The sequence below is a fragment of the Phalacrocorax aristotelis genome, chromosome 14, assembly GCF_949628215.1.
Source record: "Phalacrocorax aristotelis chromosome 14, bGulAri2.1, whole genome shotgun sequence".
NCBI classification, from domain to species: domain Eukaryota; kingdom Metazoa; phylum Chordata; class Aves; order Suliformes; family Phalacrocoracidae; genus Phalacrocorax; species Phalacrocorax aristotelis.
This window is the reverse complement of record NC_134289.1, coordinates 15,157,875-15,177,750: the sequence shown is the minus strand read 5'-3', so window position 1 is coordinate 15,177,750 and position 19,876 is coordinate 15,157,875. Positions and strand designations below refer to the sequence as shown.

Sequence of the window (19,876 nt, the reverse complement as noted above, 5' to 3'; positions counted from 1 at the left end):
AGCATTCAGCCTCTGAAGACAATAATTAACGTTGTCGTCTGCCAAATTTCTTGGTCTGCCTCTAAATCCCATTCTCACACAAGATGCCTCTTGTAGATCAAACCTAGTTCAAAGTATTCCAGAAAGGGCTAACGCAAATGAGCCACAGGTGACATTCCGGTCAGCAAAGACCCTTCGGTTCCTCCAAAGCAAACTACTAATAACACTCCATTTTCTAAATGTCATATCTGAATTCAAGCCACAAGCTCTTTGTTCAGATGCACTGCATATATTGAACTTTTCCATATATATGGATCTTTTTATTTCATTATTTCAGTTCATTATTGACCTAGTTTTACGCAACTAGAACTCCACTGAAATCAGTTAATTCAGATTTATAGTGCCACAAGATGTGAGGAAGAGCAGATGCTCAGCTCTTGACAGGATCAGGAAATTAAAAATATCCATCTTAATACAGTAAATATATTCCGCGTGATACAGGTGTGCGCGGAGCAAATGCTGAGGTTTGAGTGCCTCTAATTGTTCTAGGATGATGTGGCACTGCTCACCTGAAAACCAGAGGGTTCTCTAATAACCCATGTCACTCACATCAGGGAAGACTGATGTGAATTTCAGCTGCAATAACCAGAAACCTCAATTGTCTTATTAGGCCTCCCTACGCCTCTGTTTGATCAGTTCATGAGTCACCTTGGAATACCGGGCAACCATCTTCCAGTTGTGGAAGGGGTTTGTTGTCTGTCGCAACCCAGCAGAAGTTACAGGAATGACACCGCTTGCACCAGGCCGGCAGCGATTTCAGGGGCACGCGAGTACAGATCTCTCACGGGGGACTGACGCAGCATTAGCTTTCTCCTCAGCTCTAGCTTACTGTCCCCACATTGCGCCGTCCTCGCGTGGCCGCTGCACAGCACTGCAGCTTCCCTACAGAGCTCTAAAGCACCGTGATTTAGTGACTGCCAAGAAGAGTTCAAATGCTGTTTTATATATTAAATAAAAATCATAGAATCATAGTATCGTTAAGATTGGAAAAGACCCTTAAGATCATCGAGCCCAACCGCTAACCTGTCACTGCCCAGCCCACCACTAAACCATAGCCTCAAGCACCACGTCTACCCTTCTTTTAAATACCTCCAGGGATGGAGACTCCACCACCTCCCTGGGCAGCCTGTGCCAATGCTTGACAACCCAAATATCAACTCCCAGGATGCTATTTCTGGAAATCCTTGTTTCGTAAGAATTTAAGGTGGGATTCCCCAATCAAAATCCAAATCAATACAGTTCAGCTCTGCTGCAGTCATCCTATGAAGTAGCTCAATTTCACTAGCTTTTGCCAGCACTGAGAACAGGGGAAAAGATTTTTTTTTTTTTTTTTGCTTTTGGAAAAATGAGTGCAGAATTATTTAATAGAGTTTTCCCTAAGGGCCATGAGTAAATAAGCATCCAGAGACTGAGCAAACAGAAATAATACAACCACCACATACTATCACAGCAAGATGAGGCAACCATGTACACGCTCTGATAGTTACCAAGAGAGGCTTCCCATAATTTAATTAAACTGAACATTGAGTAAGTTAAATCAACACTAATTCCTTAGGTCCAGGGATATACACAATTAAGATTTATTTCTCTTTGATATCATTCATAATGTTTTGTGGAAAGGAAAGGGGTGAACGTGGCATTAGCGATCGAAACAAGACTAATCAGACTACAGGCAAAACGAATTTAATAGGACTCCCGTAAGAATCCCAGGACAAGGCGTACGGCTGGCTATACTTTCCCGTGCATCTTTGTTTTGTCCCACAAGGGTGACAAAGGATGGTGATGTTTCCTGGTAACATCTTTTCATAAAAACTAGACTAAAATACAATTTTCACTGCACAGGAAAACTACTTGGAGATTTTACCTCTTTCTCCATTTGCCACCCGTCTCTGAAATGGTTAAATAAACCGAGCTGAACTATAGCTTAGTTGGAGTCACTCCAATTTGAATAACGACGCTTAACATGACCATAACATATTGAGGACTAAAGCTGAGGGATATTACCAGGTGCATCGCAGACTGAAGCCTACCCTCTTTACATCATCACGTCTTATATTTTGCTTGGACTGAAATTAGCTAGGTGGTGCTCCTTCTGATACACAGGGGAAAAGTCTGCAACGTTTTATATCATTTTGACAAGCTGAGATTCTTCTGAATATTTGGGCATGTTCGTTCATAACTACGAAGTAAGGTGCAAATGGGTTTTGCCATGACTCACTCTATACTTCAAGGCACATCATCTTATAAGATTTTAGACTTATTTTTAGGCACATGAGGACAATAAATTCTTCTCAGATGAACTTAGTTAAGAGGGAATGGGAAAATGTCCAGTTCCCATGTGGCACCACGTGCAAACAGGGAGCTTTGAAGTAAGATAGACTTTCAGCCATTAAATATACTCTTTCATATGGGAGATATTTAGTTTTCCTTCCTATACAAGTAAGTTCTAGCTAGCCAGTGAAGAGACCATGATGAAATATCCACTTCTACCTACAGCAGAGTGTACCCTTCTGTATATTAGTCCATAATTTTTTAGGGTATAAGCTTCTTAACATATGTTGTGTTATTTAACCATGCAGAAGCCAAATTGGTTTTGGTCCTACATTATATCAGCCTTCCCCCTAAACATTTTATAGTCTAGACAAGCAAGAAAACAAAGCTGGAGGTGGAAGGCAGCAATAATTTCCACTTACAAATGGGAAACTAAGGCCAAGAAAGATCAGTGTTTGATGTTGCATGGCACATCAGTGGCAGAGTCAGTCCTAATTCGCAGCCTTAAGCCACTGATATGTTCTTGATATATGTAATCTATACACAAACAGATAGCCTTCTAATCTGTTTATATCAACACATATATACATATTCTCTCAGTGAGCCGCTAACACATCCCATCTTGATGTCGTCATTTCCTACTCAAGAACTTCAGCACAGTACCTACTACTTGCATTTGCATCTTAAAGCAGTTACCGCAGCTCTGATAATCAAAAGAATCAAGCCCAATTTAGTTTCACCACAGCAAGCACCAAGATCCAGATGAACTCACCATAATGGGAAAAGTTTCTGCCAACTCAGAAACATAATAAATTTTTAATGCTAATCAGGAATTGAAACAATGTGAGTGTCTAAGCTTTTAATTTTAAGAATCTTATTAAGGGCTTACTTCTAATTCTGCCTTCCTCCTCTAATATTTAGAATGCCAAGTAAACAGGCTGAAAATATTTACAAATTTGTCAAGCTAGAAAAAAGGTGGAACACAGGAGCTGGAACTGATGCGATGCTCCAGCCATTCACAAACCGGAAAATAAATAAGCTGTAATATTTAAATGAGCTCCACTGAAGATGTGAAATCGGACTGGAAAGGAAATAAAGCAGCACATTTTAGAAACTGCACAGGATTCTCAAAATCAGTCCGAACGGGAAGAAATGCATGCCCGTTTTACGTGCTTCCAGCATCACCTGCACGCAGTCCAAGAAAATCGTCGTGGAATTAGAACAGAGATTACATTTGTATTTTTTCGGTTGGAAGGATCAGCCCCTCCTTCCCTCACCCCTGAGAAGCAGATGGGATCAAAAAGCAGTAAGGGGCCAAACGTGACAAGTCCTATTGTGCGGCTGGCTGCGAGACTTGCAAAGGCGTCTCGGGCTCAGTGGGGCTCAGTGATACGGGCGGTGGCTCCGGCAGCAGAGCACAATCGATGGGCACGTGAACAAGCCCACAGAAATAAGCTTGGCTTCTCCTCCACGGGTTATTAGTACGTAACCATTAGCTACTAGTCTTTACTAAGCCATCAAATATTGCCACTCCAGCAAGTCCAACCAACCACCTTTCCTCAGGACATATTCCTCATATCCACCTGAGACAAGGAAGATTTCAAATGTTTAAAAACGTTCAAACTTCTTTAAGCCTTCTTGTTCAGTCTAAAAAAAAAAAAAATGACAAGAAGTTTTGAAGTTACCCAGCTTCATAGCTAGCACTTTTTACTGCATTTCAATCCAGAGGCTTCTACATGCAGTTAAAAACAAAATAAACAAAAAAACCCCAAACCAAACAGAAGTTAAATGATTTTTTTTTTTTTCAAGGGAAAAAAGAATAAAAAGAGGTGAGTCATAAAAGAGAGATAATATGAAAATTGCATTATGCAGCTTAAAGAAATAGAACATGAAATGTAACAGATAGGGATTCACCTCACAGTAAAAAAAAATCATAGGAAAAGGATGAATAGATAGAAACAAAAGAATGAAGTGTTAGAATTACACTTCTTGCAGCAAAGTAAAGGAGATGTTGGAAAACTTGGAAAGTATGGCCAGGGAAGTACCGTCATTAGGTGTTTGATGAGAACATCGATTAGGAGAGAGGGGGTAAGTGCTAATGCAAGGCAGCAGGACTCGATGACCCAAGCACTTGTTCTGAGCACAAACCTGCAATACTTCTGCAAAGTCCTGATCATTTTGCTTTTAGAGATTCTAACATAACTCTCTACGTACAAAGTATTTGAGTATGTGGTTAAGCAAATAGTACTATCGTAGTACCAGGTACCGTCAGTAATTTCCTTAATGCACAGGATTTACAGTAGAGGGATTCTCCAGATTCCATACATTTACAATAGAAGGATTCTTCCAAATTTCAGTCATCTGAATGGACTACGAGTAAATCAAATGCTGAGAAAAAGAACTAAGGGCAGAAGGCATTATTAAATAACTAAACTTTCTTATAAAAATAACTTCAAATTTTCCATGACCCATCAATTAAAATTAATTCTGTACCATTGAAAAGAACAGAACTCAAATAAAACAAACCTTAGTGTAGGCAGGCAGGTTTTTCTAATTAGGGCTTGTCCTAACTATACTGCTAAAATTATTTAATTACTCAACTGGAATCCATACACTGTAGTTTAAACTGATCCTTTCAAATCCCTTGTTATTAAAGGCTACAGGACACGTAGTATTTGCACGTTTGAAATGCATTTCTCTAATTTTTAGGCACTGAAATTTGGTAGGGAGTTTTATTTTTCTTCACGTATTGGAGTCCATTAGGCACCTTGACTCAGTTTGTGAGCAGCCATCATTCCGCCTCACCACTCTAGGCAGCGCGCTAGCTGGAAGCACCACTGGCGGCCATGGCCGCAAACGAGGGTATGGATCTTCGGAGAACTCCTTGGCCTGGCCCCTCCTTGTAAAACTGGCAGAGTCCTCCCAGCTGCCTTCTCGATGTTTCAGACTAGGCACACTGGAAAGCCTTTAGAGATAATAATAGACTGCTGAGAAACCAAGGGACAAGTTGCCAAGGGTTTGGGAAATGACTGTTACTTATTTCGAATAGGCACCTTGTAGCGATTTCTGCAACTGCACAAATGACCGTCCTGCTACACAGAACCACTGATTCAACACAGCGAAAACCAAAACTAATGTCGTGTTCCCATTACATTTACCATTATAGCATTGTTTTTACATTTTTTGCACTTGTCTTTCTGCACTTACACATCAAATCAATCCACTTGATTAGAAAATCGCCTATTACTTTTTCCAAATTACCTCCAAGTTCAGGAGGTAAATCACGTGCTGCTACTACACCAAGCCTATGTAGCGAAAGCCGTTCTAAAGGCTGCATCCATGCTTCATCTGTTATTAAACCTTTTAGAGTCACATAATAAACACAACAGCCATCCTGCACAGAAAAGCCCAGTTCAAACCGCCAGTGTCCCAGAGTTTAAACTAACCGAAGGTGACTTTTATTGCAAAGAGTGTTTTTAGAAGTTGCAACAACCTAAAGACTTCTAGGATGGTTTTGCACACATACAGTTTGCGATATCATCAATGCTTTAGCTCCATGCCAGCGCGATAGAAGAAATGTAAAGATATAAACCCCGTAAATCTGCTTAGTAACAAGGTAGAGGTAACATATACATTTCTTAGCCAGCAGATAAAATTCGGAGTCCGAGGATTACAAGCCCATCCTTCTACTGCAGCCTACTAAATTACAGAATAATCCCCCTAACGAAGTGCAGATGTTTGATCAGCTGGGTGACTTGACCTGGACTAGGCAAGCCAGTGCCTAATCAGCTCAGAGCGTATGGAGAGGTACGGCGGCACTTATTGCTTATCTGTATGCCTATATTGAAGAGGTAAGTGAATGAGCCAAGAGCCCTAAACAATCTCTGTCTTGTGGGGATTTTTGGTTTTGTTTTACACATGGCACTATTTTACCCATGTCCAGTATGAAATCTGGTATAATCTGTGTATCATTCCAACACAGGATGCCAAAGCTTAAAAAAAAAAAGGACATTAAAAATGCCTTTTTATGATCAAAAAAAGTCACTTAGCAGTTCTTCAACTTAAGTTTTCACATGTGAAGGAAAAAAAACACCACACAATCCTGCTGCAATAAATGCCAACAAACCAGAAACATGAATGTGGTCAAAACCCCATCAAGGGACCAATGAAGAATTACACGTGCGAATCCCAGAGTTCTGCTACAAAGCTCAGCGCTAGACTCGCTTTGTTTAATGATGAGATCAGTACAAAGACAGCTTATGTAGAAAGAGGAGACTAACTGAAGAAATGTACTTCACAGTGAGTTAATTGTGAAACTCTTCTAGGAATAACAGGATTTCTTCTAAGGAAACCATTACATTATATCTACAGTTTTCACTTTTGCTTTTGTTGTTGCACTACATATTTAGAAATAACTGAAGAAATACATATGCAACTATATATTAAAAGATATAAAAACCTACTTAGTAACTATATGCTCAGGTGTAGAGTTAACAGAAAATACATGTTTTCAGCGAACAATTACAAGCCCTTATTGAAGCTGGTAAGCAGTTCCAACAGACAGGTAAGACCACTAATATGTCTGTCATTGTCTTCAATCACAGCATGTCAGCTAAACAACAACAGAACACCAGGTAGTCTCAAAATCTCTTCTTTTCTTACCACGTGAAGAGAAGGAACATCCCTAGATCATCCTTGATTCAGTTTTCCTTCAGCAGAAGTCAAATGATTGTTCTCACCCTTCTTCAAAACATGCCTTACAAAACTTTCTAATAAAAGGATATTCTAATTGAATAAAATATTTTGTAGCCGTTGAAGAACACTAATTTATCAGAACACCTCTCTGCATGTTAAATCTCGATTACAACGTCAAGCACAGAACCTGAAGTCTCCTGTTCTGGACCTCGAGACAAGCGCAGAGGCAGGACGAGAGCCGCCACATGCGCGTACGTACCGTACAGAAGGTGACAGCTATTTCTTTCCGCTTCCACTGGGTTTAATTCAGCATTAAAATATAATATGCTAAAAAGTAACATATAGTAAGATAAATAAGGGACTGCTACCATACCAAAACTAGCTGATCAAAGCCAAACTGACGAGCGCTGCAAAGCCAACTTGGCAAAACCGCCATTCCCCCATCACCACGCTCACCGTACAGCGCCCGTCCGGCCTCCCGCTGCCTTCTCACAACACAGCACACAGTTAACTGTGCAACGGGAGGCTCGAGAACCTGGCGGGGGTGGGGGTGGTGTTTGTCTGGTTTGGGTTTTTTGGGGAGTTTTGTGGTTTGGGGTTTTTAGTGGGTGGTTGGGGCTTGTTGTTGGGTTTCTTTGGTGGGTGGTTGGGGCTTTTTGTCTGGTTTTTGTTGGTGTTGGGTTGGTTTTTGTGCTACAACTTTTCATTTTCATATTTTAAAGCCTAAGAAATTACTTATGCCATTAGAACAACAGTATTTTTTTCTTATTTTGAACTTATTGCATTTTCATTTTGGTTTGGGGGGGGGGGGGAGAGGATTGGGGTTTTTTGTTGGTGGTGATGTGGGTTTTGGTTTGTTTATTTGGGGGGTTTGGGGGGGTTTTTTTTGTGTCTTTACACACACACACAAGGAACCATGTCTACTGTTACACAATAATATCACTCCTCTCTTCCAAACAAAGGTAAAACAGGAGTTTCTTGATACGATCTGACAGAGATGGCCAGGCATGCTATTTAGAGGTAATGCTACTTGAAGGAAGGTTACCTGTTCCGAAAAGGCATGGGGAAAAAAAAACTTTGTGATCATGTGTCTGGACTATAGATCCTGAGGCACTTCCCCTCGTCGCAGCCAGCCTCGGGCCGAGTCAATCACGAAGCAGACACCCGAGATGCCAACTGACACAATACTAACTATTCCCAAGTTATCCTGCTGCCACACAAAGCTGGAAAGGGGGTATCACAGATTTAGTGTTCAGTGCTAGGTCTCCCTCAAAACGAAAGGAACTCGTAATTCCCTTTGCCTTAGTACAGCAAGACAAACAACCAGAATTTGAGACGTCTTCCAATTTGCACAACTTGGCTAAGTAGTTTTATCAACTTTGACCTTCAGGGAGGGGCTAAATGACTAAATGCAGAGCCATGAGCTTCTGAAACTGGTGTAGTGTAAGATCATAAATTGGGAATTTACCTGTCTCTGATGATCAGGCAGAGCAATGAATTAATATTCACTTCTGAATTTTGGTATTGACTTCCAAGGTAAACTTGCAGTAGAGAATTGGGGTTTGCGTCTCACATGGTCTTTCCATCTTAATCAAACTGAAAGCATCTGTCCATGGGCTTGTGTCACTGCAGTGCTTAGCAAAGCATAGCTCCGACTTATGGGTCATGAAAATCTTAGAAGTTTTTTTATATATTTGTTCCCTAAACGTAGACAAGGTTTCTTTTACCCTTTTTTGCCTACAGGGCATTAGTAAAACACAGTGCTCAGAACTTTGTTGTATTAGACCAGCAACCCCATTCAGTATTTGTTAAGAAAACAGATATGACAAATGAGCAGCTATATAATAAATCATGTCTAGAAAAACATAAATCATAAATAAAGCCTTCACATTCTGAGCACATACAAAAAGAAAGGTATGTGAGGGAAGAATTGTTTTTATTGAGAACCTTTAGCCTTGGTTTTTCTTCATTTATTCTACTGGTAGGTATTTCTGCCCCTTATATGAACTTTCAGCCTGTATATTGTGTTTCTGAGACAATCTCTGTCTTTCAAGAAAAAGGTTTTGGGGTTTTTTTTGTTGTTGTTGTTGTTTTTGTTGAACATTCTACACACCTTTAACTAAAATCTACCCTGAAGGTTTGTGTTAAAACTGAAGAACGCAAGATAAGTTCATCGCTTGTTCCATGTCAGTATCCAGGAGTTACGTAATGAACCATTCTTACCATAATGAACAAGCCTTACATCAGCATATCTTGCTGGTAACAAGGTGTCCGAACCAGGTAACTGGTTTTGCTATTAGAAATAGACTCTCCTGGGAAGACAACTTTTGTCAAAGTAAGTGTACCTGCAGTAGGACATCTGCAAGCACAGCCTTTTTAGCCATCGTACTCTTGCCTACTGCACTGGGGGATGAGGGAGGACATGAATAATCAAGCCAGGGATTCCGAAGCGATGGCTCAGTGCTCTGGCGTCACCACCCAACTGCACCAGGTACAGTGGATTACTGTGTTGCAGAAATGGTGGCATATAACCACATAAAAGGTGGTTTTGAAAACTCAAATGTTGGTGCCTCCACACAGAAGCTATTTTCCAGGCTGTGTGTGACATGCACGTAACTCGGCTGGAGCAGCGTTACGTACCTGTCACAATGTTAAGTTGTGCCACTTCTCTGTGCCATTTTACATTAATGCAAGTTACATTTCCAATCACGGTTAATTGAAATCATTATGCTGTCAAGATATTTCATAATATTAACAGCGGATTGATAGTCTTTCCATGTTACTATTTCAAAATACTTCTCGAAAGAAATGTTTTTGCAATTTACTACTTTAATTAAATACTTTACCAGCTCTATTGATCTTAAAAGAAAATGTTTACACTAATATAATGCTTTCCTTATAAAATATATTACCTTTTCCAGAAGACTGGTTTAACCTGGTTACATATGGGGGACTCGAGCACAGCAGGACAAGAAACAAAACATCATTTTCATTTTGCTTTTCCAACCTCCATTAATAAAGCCAAAACACGCCTCCCACGCAAGCAAATCTTTTCACTTCTAACTGATGCCTCTATTCAGTGAAATGCTATGAGAGTTATTGCTGCAACGGTCACATTAAACACACTGGTGTGTACAACTACAAAAAGAAAATATTTTGAGGAAAGGAAAAAACCCAATCATTAAGCTTTGCCTTACAACTTCCCTTGACCTTGCTTTATTAGACAGCAGTACTGAAGTATCTACATGGCTGTGTTAAAAACTCCTCTGGAAAAATATCATTTATAGACCAAAAGACTATATGCTAGATGCAGTAGTAGGAAAGTAGGCAATATTTAATACAAAACTTGCGGTTTTAATAGCTCTCATAGGACACTGGATCTGTCAATAAACCTAATAAATTTTTCATCATTTAAATTGCAAGACTAAAATTCATCTTTATTAATTACCCGATATTAGATTTAGCCATACCAGTTTAATGGTGATCAGTATGGCAATGAAAAGCCTTATGTCAACTCCTACAGGAGATGCAACAGAAAAATTACATGCAAAATGTAAATCACTGAAGCCCTTCCAAAAGCGCTTCTTTCCTGTGATTCCATGTCAATGCTTTTAACAGATTTAAATGAAAAGCAACACCCTGCTTTCAAGTCATTATTCATAAATAAAGAATTTAATACTCAATTATTTGCTGCAAAGGTTTCTAAAATGGCGAAACTTCAAAGCAATGTTTTTTCATCCAAGTATATTTGCTGTTAATTGTCAGATTAGTAAGTGCATTACAGAAATGCAGTATTGTATCTGCATTATACATACACAATTGAGAAATGAAGAAATCCAGCAATTTGTGTAACATTTAGTAAGACCAAGTCAGTAAAGAAAGGAAGTTAGCGGATTCTGCATTAAAAGCTGGTATCTTTCTCTCACTGCAGCGCAAATGAGCGAGTACTACTTCAGAACACTAACCAAATCTAATCCTTATGCTTTAAAACCTATGCATACAGTTTAAATTATTTAATACTATGGCTAAACCCTGCTCCCACTAAAATCAACAATCATGAGTTTGTGTTTCCTTTGCTGCCTTTTGAGAATATACTTACTGAAGTACCACACGTACATGTACTTGTGTCCCTGGGAGTAACTATCGCACTGATCTGCTTCCATAGAAGCAGATTTGTACACTTCGCAGACCTTCAGTTCAGCAGGCTATAGGCAGAGAGCACACTACTAGATAATACTACGAGAAGCAATATTTTCCTGAAACTTACTGGGTCACATGACCCTCACACAAGAAGTGGGAAAAGGAACAGTTTGTTCCTTACTTCATGTCATTTACCCAGAAAAAAAAGTAGCAGGGCTTCCAGAACAAGATACAATTAAGGCTTGGGAATGAAAATATAATTCTGCAGTCACACTCACGAGGGAAGACCTCACTGATCAGCTTGAGAAGTTTTACTCAAGTTTCCAGCATCAGTTTCCCATCTTGAAACTCAGACACACTCAGCCTGCAAATGAGAGAAGGGCATTCCAAAACCAAAGAGATGTCTGCAAAACTGGAAGCATTGTAGAGAACCCTATTAAAACCAGAAGGTCTCCAAACACATCAGAAGTTGCTACAGCCAAATTTTTGGTCAACTTATAACTGTTACTACCGTTAAATATTAATTGCTTTTGCATGTCTGGTCCTGACAAGGGGAAGGAGGGGCAGTTGACAGAGGTGGCTTTGACAGGATTTAATTTCTATTCCAGAGCATCTGACCCTGAGCCCAGAAGATTCCCTGGAAGACTGTGGCAGGCATGTTTTTATGCTTTTTGTTTTAATTCTAAAGCCTATTCATCTTCCTTTAAGAAACATCCCATCATTAGTCTGCCATTGATAATATGACTGCACATACCTTAGTCTTCCCATTTCTTGTAAGGCGGCAGGTGTCTCTAGTTCTGATGAAGTTTCATTTGGCTCTGACAGGAACAGGCTCTTCCAAACGTGCTATTTTCAACCTTGAAGACAGCAGGCTACATCTGTCCTTAATTAAACCGGTGTAAATGTGGTTTGACTGCACTAACATCAATTAAATTACACCGATATGGACGAGGCCTGAATTTGACCCAGAAGATAGAAACAGATTTAACTTTGTGTTTTAAAATGCTTTCAGTCTTACAGTTCCCTAGGTTTTTCTTTTTCCCCCCTTCTGACCTAGTTTTTGACATTTTCATAATGAACTACACCACGCATTTTTTAACCCAAAATGGTAAGCAGGGAAAGGTAATTCAAATAACACATTTGTCAACAATTCTGTAAACTGAATTATGCTTTTTGACTTTTTTCTTTTTGCTAGCAAATACATGTATTTTGTTTTTACAATACTTAACTGCGTTTCAATAGCACTTTGAACTAGCTGCTTATCACAGCAGATGTACTCGCGCCACCTTTTTCTATATGGAGAGATTAAAATTAAAACGGATTACTTCAAAATAAAAAAGCCCCAAGCACCAAAATCTTCTAAGTTTTGTAGTTACTTTGAGCAAAACAGCTTTTCTCCTATATTCAAAATACTAGTCTAAAAAGAAGAAAACAAAAAAATAGAGAAAATAAGCAGTCAATAATACTTTGCTTCTAGAACAAGATGAAAGATAAAGCAGTAGAACTACTAATTAAACACATTCATGTTTAATCAAGGTTTCCCAACTGAAACTCACGCCTTAACTGAATTCTTTCTAGTCAGTTATTAAGCTTTACACAGTGTCAAACTACCTTTTCACATCTCAAGCTGAAACTAATCCAGCATCCAAGACCAATAGGAGAGGATCAGGAGGTACTTTGTGTCTTCCTTTGTTATCACTTCTTTTAATGCCTAAACCAGACTTCTTGGACGTAACTTTGTACTTTGTTAGAGAAAGTGAAGGACTTTGTATCAGCCACAAGAATAAAACGGGAGAACATTCACTATATTAGGAAATGAAAGGCATGCACAGAGCTTTCTCCGGCGCAAGAGAAGCAAAGGTGCACTTTCTTTTTAGGCTGAGAGATGAGCGCAAGTCGCAGTTTCTCAGTGTACACTTTTTATTGTTTGTTTCTGCTTGTGGTTAAAGCACAAGAGATTACAGCGTATTTCAGACTAAGTCTCAAACGAACTGCACCTTAAAGACTAATAGTCCCTTTTGTTGTCCTTCTACAGGGTTTGCCCCTTTGCCAGTCGCCAGCTCCTGCTCAGGACTTGGAAACATTAAAATAGACACCATCCAGCTCCTGCATTCCATTGCCTTTCAGTTGAAGACAACTCTGATTATCTTCTTCTGTGGATTAAGACACCCTACAAAAATTTTCCTTGACAAGCAGATCCCTTTCTCTCAGGTCAGCTCTTCTAGACTAGAGACAGCCTAACGTGCAGAAACCATGCCTTTGTGGAGCAGTGTTTGAAACAACAATCTCTGCTGCTCATTTAGCCCTCTTATCCATTATAAAATTCAAGATCAGAAAAAGGAGTAAGTTAAAAGACCAATTTTACAATAAAAGTGAAGTAGTTAATCTGATGCAGAAACACAGTTCCTCAGCTGAAACAGAATCCTTGAACTGATCAGTGAAGCTTCCCAGTCTGGGTCCGTCTGACAGGTTCAATACAAAAAGAAAATATGGCCAAGATCAGAGAACAGGAACGACGGAGAGTATTGAAAGTTTACGAATAAAGATGTGGAACCAATAACAAAAAACATTAAGTGCTTCATTTGCAATAAATTATATGACTAACCAGCAGAGACCTGGCCGGTTCAGCTTATTGCATTTACATTTGTATCGGGTGCTATCTCGAAAGGCACAGAAGAGCATGCCGTACTGCAGTACCGAGCGAACTGGTTGAAATACTCATTAAGATAAAAATAATGTTAAAGCCTAGAGAAATATGGTATCATCCGTAGCAACCTCCCAAGTCCCCATAAAGTAAACACAGGGCTTTGCAAATGCCCATCAAAATATTCTGTATAGAGTATTTTAATGGCAAGTACATATTAAATCCTCAAAGAGCTCATGCTGCCCTTATTTGCTTGAGAAAGCTTGGGAATCTTGAAATCTGAATCCAAGACTATCAAACAGTGACGCTTAATTTACTGCAAAAAGATCACTGAATAAAAAGTAAAAGGAAAAAAAACACCAGACAATCAAACACAAACACCAAATGAAAAACCACCACCAAAAGCCCAAGTCCCCCAAAACCACGCCACTTGGAACTAATTATGGGATTTATTTTTAAAATACTTCCCCTCAATTTTTCTTCCAGGCGAGCAAGGCAGTGTGAATGCATTCTGCTGTAATACATTACAGTATGGAAAGTGTTGGAAACCGTTCAGGTTAACCTCGCAATGGTCTCAGAAATCCATTGGTCAAACAAATCTGCATTTCAGCAATATCTTAAACTGTTTCTTCTATATTTTCTCTGTTACTGGTGAAATCAATGGAGCTTCGCGACAATAATAGCATTACACTGACGTCACAAAGGAATAAATGAGGTTCCTGAATTGTATAACAAGTCTGGGGGGTTAAAAAAGTTCTTTCACACCAACAAACAAAAATGGAAATATTATTTAAACCTTCTAGTGGCTGGATGCAGTTCGTTAATTAACTCCATCGGGTTTTAGAATCATTGTCATACCTAGCAGGTTGCCAAGAGGTTCGTTTTTATCAAAGACACAAGGGATCACCCAATGGCAATCAGAACACATTACTGGTAAAAGAAAAAATGAACTCTGATCTCTTTATACATAGCTTTAGTTAGCGTATTGTATTTTATTTCACACTGATATTGTTTGATTTTAAAAAGCTACTTTTGATATCCTAACCTTGCAAACCATATCAAGTTGTGATGCCTAATTTGCAGTGAATACACTTTACACTAATTATAATGTGTATTTTCGAAGTATTTTCATTCTATATAAACATAATATATACACACCTAAATTACACTGAAATGCCAATACTCAGGCTAAGTCAGATGTTGCTGTAATATTAAACCCTACCTAAAACAAAGCGGGAAAGAGGATTCCTACATACTCATCATTGTACCTGTAAACAAGACCTAATAGCAGCCAATAAAGCTGTTTACAATTAGAATCCTATTTCTGAAAGTGCAACAAAAATGAAGATTTATTTTCGTAGTCCCCAAATAACCAGAAAGACAATGAAGTAGAGACTCTAATGTCAGTATTCCTAACTACACCCCATAAGACAAAGCTGAAGGCTCTCTCAATCCAATGGCTACTTGTGGCAAACCAAAAGTTTTCAAACTTCAGCTTATTCCTGTAATTCCGTATCAGTGCATCAACTCCTGTGATTAATTCTCACCTAGCTCAATACAGCTTAAGTTTTATAAAACCAGATTCAAATTTTTTTTTTTTTTTTTTTTACCATGAGACACATTCTCTTAAGGGAAAGAAGAGAAAATCTCACATAGGCAGGCTTTTCATTTGTAGAGGTAAAACAGTGGGTTTGGATATGCAACAGAATGGCATCATTAAAAAATAGGTCTTTCATATCAAGAGCCATCAGCTATAAAGAGACCATGAGGAACTAGTGTTGATGCCCAAGGCTCTTTCCAAAAGAGAATACATAATGAGTCTAATGGACTGAATGGCAAGGAGAAATTCAGATTGTTTATCTGTCTGCACCTATCAGGCCCAAAGGAGATAAAAACCCAGAAGTGCAGAACAAAAACACTAAGGAAGAGAGCCACTACAGTAAAAAAATGTTTTGATATGTGAATATACCAACTGCAAAATATGGAACTAGAAATAATTCATATATAGATATGGAAATACAATGTGTGTGTATAGATGCCTACATTTATATAAAGAGGGCATGATATATATTTCCTAAAAATTTCACTAAATAAAGTGAATTCCTACTTCCAGTGCTTTTTAAAAGCCAATTTCAATACTTGTTACGAGCATTTCTAGTCCTAGCCTGCACAGAAACAAAGGGAAAACAGCAAGTTGCATGTTCAAAATCACCCAAGTTACTGTTATAGCTGAAAACAGAAACCACATCAAACTTCCAGTCACATTATTTTTCCAGGGTGACAGAACACACTTAGGAAATTAAGAGCTACTGTTATGGACTGTACCATCTATCGTACGTGCTCGAGCTGATACTTCAAAGATCCTTCCAAGGTTTCTGCCCAACTCACTCCTCCAATGGGTTTAAGCCAGTGGATGACAACCTTCTGCAGTCTGGAGACCCCTAAAAATTATCCATTGCTCTTACAAACAGCAACTGTAAGCCTATGAACTGCTGGCTTGGTTTTCTTAGTTACCTTTCACAGCCTTCTACTGCAGCAAATTGAAAATCAACTCACCCAAAACAATTTTGTAGTATTTACCATGAAAGAAAAGAAGGCAAACCGGAAGAAGTAATCGACAGGGAAATTTCACTGCAACAATTTTATAGAATTTGATATAAAAATATCTACAGGTTTCTCAACATCTTTCTGTGCAACAGGGAAGCCTTTTATGTTCAACATGTTAATTTATGTTGCTGTTTTGTAGAGGAACTTCTGATTTACATGTGCTTCATTATTTTTGATAATATTTTACAATCCTAAATGTAGTCTGACAGAGTGCAGCTTGATCACATTCATTGAAACAAATCCTTAGGCATAAACATCAATGACAAAATTTGCCCAGGCCTTCCTTGAGAACAAAAAAAGTTGTCGTCTTAAAAAAATGTGAGCAAACTGCTATCATAATCAAGATCAATCCTGCAGAACTCATCTTTTCATAGCTCTGATGAGTTTCCACACATAATACAATGCCAGGCTTTTAAGGGGTAGGAGATTGTGATGGTTCGGCTTTGTTTACATTGCTTAGAGCAGAAGGCAGATCCTCCAATGCAGCGAAAACAACAGAACTGATCATGCCAGGTTCTGTTGACACACGCATGGTTGCTAAACTGTAGCATGGACTAAAAATGGAAGCACGCAGCACTGGCCAGACAGCCTAGTGATGCTCAAAACACAGATCTACTGCCCTAACAGCGCGCCCTGTTGGCTCCTCCAGTTCAAAATTCTCCACGTAACATTTGCCCTTACAGCATTTGGATTGGATAGATTTTAAAAATTAAAAAAAAAGAGGCATCCAAAGTCACAAGGCCAGACTTCTGTCCTTTCCCTGAGGAACACATTTAAAAAGGGCAACAGCTCAAAAAGATGTTGCAAACATTTTGTACCGACACTAAACTGCACACAATATACTCTTGCTGGTTACCAAGATACACGGCTATACTTTCTCAAGGTACATTCAGTACCTCCAGAATGCATGGGATTCGAGACAATGTAATGGCTGGCAATAACAAAGAAAATAGTGCATCTCCACGCAAAGGCTTTGCATCCTGCCATCCTTTGCAGCAGGCTCATGACAGTATCACATTCTGTATATCACAACAATCAGATGGCTCACTAAACCTACTCATCTCTACCAAAGTAATTTTTGCAAGATTTTACCCTGACAGGCATAAATTGATTTTTTTAACAGTACGTAGGAGTCGCATGTTTTTCAATGAGAGGACTGTGGGCATCTGACAGCACCCGATGGCTTGGCTTGCACCCAGTGAAGAGCACCTGTCTGTGCAAGACAGGATCAGGCTCCATGTTTCACCTTAACTCCCAATGTGGTATCCCCATTCTAAGTGGCAACAATTACACTGTGTTTGAAATAATCTTTTTTTTTAAGTTTGTACTAGAAAAAGAGGAAGAACTGGGTTATTTTCCATCTTCTATTCTATACTTACCCTGCCTCAGTTAAGTTCGTTTTGCAAGCCCCTCTCCATGGCTGCAGTTGGTGATTCTATAGGTTGCTAGAAGGCACGGGGTTGCATTGCAGAAATTGCCCTTCCACCCCTCTGTGGTAGCTAGCGATGCTGGAGAGAAGCCATCTGTACCAGACTGGAAGCAGCAGCAGGACTGCTTCAAGCTTCTGCAAAGTCTCATCCCTTCCCCTTCTGCAAAAATACTAACAGCTCTTTCCTTTTCTCCCACCGTCCCTACTCAACCACTGCTCCTATCCTCATCCTGCAACGAAGGGAAGTGTCTGCAGGATGAGGACTCTCTCTCTAGGCAGGAGGGAGCAAGGCCAGTCAGAGCAGACGTGCAAATTTCCCGCTTGAACTCATGGCATTTTGCTGTCAACTTCTAGGAGACAGCTCTGAGAGCTTTCAGCTTCTAGAGGTGAAACAGTTGGAACAGGCACTTAATATTCCCTGATTTTTACTCCGAACTTGCAACTTCTTTGTCCTAGTTTCTACCACTAGATTTCCTGCTCCCTTCTCAGAAAGACAAGTAGGTTGTTTACTATTACTGCAGATTGAACCAAGCCTTCCAAACCTTAACAATAAGGAGAACCATTAAAAAAACAAACACCACCCAAACAACCACCAAAAAAACCACCAAAACCCCAAAAGTACATTATCTAGGGAATACATCAGATTAGGCTTGTGACTCCTGCCCATCAGTAGCCGGCACTGTAACTAATTCTGACTGAAAGGCATACGGTTCTTCCAGCAGCAGGACAGACGTATTAGGCTTCACAGGAGAAGAGGGACTTTCAGCAGCTTTAGCGGTAAGCTGTGAAGTTGTCTCTGCTGCAGCATTTGAAGCTGCAACAAAGCATTAATTACAACAGAGAGGAACCTCCTGTGCCAAAGCAACGCACATTTAAGGAGCCATGTAAAACTACCGAAGCCAAGCAGAATATGCTGAGAACATTTCTCAGGAAACTTGTGCACATTCAAGAAACTATCAACAGTTTAAAAAACACAAAACACTGAATATTTAAGAAGCAGAAGGCAACTGATTTTGATAGACAATGTTTTGTACAGAAATTAACTATTACTTTTTGCTAAACACCAAAATTGAGATTTATCTTTGTTATTAACCGTGAGCTTAGCAGTTCGTTCCATTTACCCCACTCCTCAGCACAAATAATTGATGGCAGAGCTGCACAAAAACATATGCATAATTATCTTTAAAAAAATGCATCTTCAACCAGCTGTATCCAAGAGAGAAGTAACAAAGACTTTTTCTAACTTACATTTAAAATTAATATAGTGATACAGACCTACAAATATTTTTCAGCAATAAAGACTTGTACGACAGCATCGCCCTCTACCACAGCAGTTTCCCTAAGCCAGTTTCGCTATAACCGTCTGAATACTAACCATGCCCTTGACTTTCTCCAGATAATCAGATCATTCAAGACTTGACACAGCGGGATTTCTACATGTCTGCTCTTCATTTTAGACGGCAGAATGCCATCGATTAATTTAGAAAAAAGGAAACTGTATGCGTCAAAGATCTTCACAGAGCATATCTCTGCTCCCACTGTAAGAAAGTTGCATGCTATACAATAATATAATTCATATAATATCAGAATAGATTCTACAAGCATGGCCATCTATCTAGAGGTCAAGGAAGTGACTGCTGCGTAGCAGAAAGTTTCTGAAGCTAACTTCACAGTAGGTAACTCCCACAGCAGCAGCTATAAGCTGACTGAAACACCACAGACACAGTACGTAAGACTACACTGAGATTTGGCTTACAAAAAGAAAGCTTTTAAAAAATTAGCAATTTTAATTAAGATAAGTATTTCTTAATTATATGTGTGGTATATACCCTTAATTTTCCATTTCTCTGCTTCCTGTGCTAAGAATTCAAATGCAAGGTTTTCAGGCCAATTAAGTCCAGTTCGCAGTATAGTTCATGTCATTCTTTTATGAAATATACAGTTTATCCTTTCCTTGATTTGATTTTAGCATGTATGTCTACCTTACGCTCAGCTCCACACAGCCGTGTTTAAAATTGGTAAAATGGAGGAGAAAACCTATTATTTATGTT

The 19,876-nt window shown here is 39.2% G+C and overlaps 1 protein-coding gene across 14 annotated transcripts in view; it reads right to left on the bottom strand.

Annotated features, from left to right (window-relative positions):
- Positions 1-19,876, bottom strand: part of KCNMA1 (potassium calcium-activated channel subfamily M alpha 1) — a 510,997-nt gene that overhangs the window by 343,197 nt on the left and 147,924 nt on the right. The window lies entirely within an intron of this gene.